Source organism: Suricata suricatta, chromosome 1 (genome assembly GCF_006229205.1).
Source record: "Suricata suricatta isolate VVHF042 chromosome 1, meerkat_22Aug2017_6uvM2_HiC, whole genome shotgun sequence".
In the NCBI taxonomy this organism is placed as follows: domain Eukaryota; kingdom Metazoa; phylum Chordata; class Mammalia; order Carnivora; family Herpestidae; genus Suricata; species Suricata suricatta.
This window is the reverse complement of record NC_043700.1, coordinates 18,877,508-18,880,398: the sequence shown is the minus strand read 5'-3', so window position 1 is coordinate 18,880,398 and position 2,891 is coordinate 18,877,508.

Here is a 2,891-nt window from a genome sequence, read left to right as displayed (position 1 = left end):
CATTCATCAGTTGATGGACTTTTAGGCTCTTTCCATGTTTTGGCTATTGTTGACAGTGCTGCTATGAACATTGGGGTACATGTGCTCCTATGCATCAGCACTTCTGTATCCCTTGGATAAATCCCTAGCAGTGCTATTGCTGGGTCATAGGTGAGTTCTATCGATAGTTTTTTGAGGAACCTCCACACTGTTTTCCATAGCGGCTGCACCAGTTTACATTTCCACCGACAGTGTAGGAGGGTGCCCGTCTCTCCACATCCTCACCAGCATCTATAGTCTCTTGATTTGTTCATTTTAGCCACTCTGACTGGTGTGAGGTGGTATCTCAGTGTGGTTTTGATTTATATTTCTCTGATGATGAGTGATGCTGAGCATCATTTCATGTATCTGCTGGCCATCTGGATGTCCTCTTTGGAGAAGTGTCTGTTCAGGTCTTCTGCCCATTTCTTCACTGGATTATTCGTTTTTTGGGTATGGAGTTTAGTGAATTCCTTGTAGATTTTGGATACTAGCCCTTTATCTTATATGCCATTTGCCACTATCTTTTCCCATTCTGTCAGTTGCCTATTAGTTTTTTTTGATAATTTCCTTTGCAGTGCAGAAGCTTTTTATCTTGATGAGGTTTCAATAGTTTATTTTTGTTCTTGATACTCTTGCCTTTGGGGATGTGTTGAGGAGGAAGTTGCTCCAATTGAGGTCAAGGAGGCTATTTCCTGCTTTCTCCTCTAGGGTTTTGATGGTTTCCTGTCCCACATTCAGGTCCTTTATCCATTTTGAGTTTATTTTTGTGAATGGTGTAAGAAAGTGGTCTAGTTTCATTCTTCTACATGTTGCTGTCCAGTAGAGAGAAAATCTTAAGCAGGCTCTATGCCCAGTATGGAGACTGATGTGGGGCTCAATCACGTGACCCAGAGATCATGATCTGAGCCAAAATAAAGAGTTGGACATTTAACTGACTGAGCCACCCAGGTGCCTCTTAACATTTTAATTAGAATGTGTTTTAGTGTCTTTTCTTTGGGATCATCTTTAGAACTCTCTGGGATTCCTGGATCTAGATGTTTGTTTCCTTTTCCAGATTAGAAAAGGATCAACCATTATTTTTGTAATAAGTTCTCTGGCCTTTTCTCTCTCTCTCTTTTTTTAGGGCCACTATAATGTGGATATTAGTTCACTTGTTGTCCCAAAGGTCCCCTAAGATATTCTTAATTCTTTTAATTATTTTTTCCTTTTGCTACTATGAGTGTTTTCCATTGTTGTGTCTTCCAACTCACTGAGTTGTGCTTCTATTTCATCTATTCTGCTATTGGACCCCTCCGGTGTATATTTCAGTCAAATTATAATTTCTGTTTGGTACTTTGTTATATTTCTACCTCTATGTTGAAGTTCTTGCTGTGTTCATCTATTCTTCTTCAAAATCAGTAAGCATCTATATGACCACGACTTTGACTCTTTTTCAGGCTGGTTGCTTATCTCATTTCATTAAGGTTTTGTTTGTTTGTTTTCTGGGGATTTGCCTGTCCCTTGGCTTAAACATATTCCTCTGTTTCTTCATTTTGCGTGTCTCTCTGTTTGTATATGTGTATGTATTAGGTGAAGCAGCTATCTCCCTCAGTCTTTTTTTTTTATTTTTAAATGTTTTTATTTACTTTTGAGAGAAAGACAGCATTAGCATGGGAGAGTCAGAGAGAGAGAGGGAGACACAGAAAAGGAAGCAGGTTCCAGGATCTGAGCTGTCAGCACAGAGCCTCACACAGGGCTCAAACCAACTAACCATAAGATCATGACCTGAGCTGAAGTCGGACGCTCAACCGACTGAGCCACCCACGTGCCCCAGTCTCCCTCAGTCTTGAAGGAGCAGTCTTGTGTGGAAGCTTGTATATGTGCACAATCTCCCTGGCCACCAGAACCAGTCATTCTGTAAGAGTCCTGTGGGTTCATGTGCTCACAAGGCTGTGATAGCACTGCAGCTAGTATCCTGGCTTGAAGCGCTCATCTGTTCTGGTTGTGGCTTGGGTACTGTGTACGTTTGGAACAATGCAGAGTGTCCAACCAGCCCAGTTATGGAATGGGCTGTGCAGAGCATGCCTGCCCTCTAGCGTGTTAGAGTGGCATTCATTTGCCCTCTCACCAGCAAGTTAGGATGAGATTGCAAAAATTATGTCTACTGGTGCTTTTGTCCCTATGTAAAGTCCCTGCAGGTTCCTATCCCTTTAGAAGCCACTTTAAAGTAAGTAAATGGGTCTCCTTTGATTTGGATCTAGGTGTTTTTCAATCTGTTGCAATTTCAGGGTGAATGGGTTTGTGTTTGAGCCCTTTAAGGATGGGGTCTTCATTCCCTGTGATTCTCCTGATCTTAATCTCATTGATTTTCAAAACCAGACATATTGGACACTTGTCTTTTCAGTGCTGGCCACCAACAGGAGGTGCCTTATTGGAGCACAATCTCTTTATTCGTTAAGGGAAAGTTCTGTATTTTCAGATTCCTTTCAGTTGTGGGGTCACCACATCTGGAGTAGAGTCCTGGGCAAGGCTGTGTCTGTGCCTCTCCTACTCCTCTTGATGAGTCTTTTTTGTCTTTTGTTGTGAAGGGATGTTCACCTAGTTCTTAGATCCTTTTCAGAGGAAAACTATTGTATGTAGCTATAAATTTGTTGTGTCTGTGGGAGGAGGTGAGTTTAGGATTTCCCATACTGCCATCTTGAATCCCCTACTATCCCATTTGTATATTTGGTTTTTTCAAAAGACTGAATTACCATTTTCTTGTTTGGGTGAGACTCTAGATATCTATCTGTTTTTAGATAGGCTTCCAAACATCTTCCCTCCACTTCAGAGGTATATGGGAAATTTAAGGATATTGCAGTTTTTTTTTTTAAGGCTAAGACCCTTTTAAA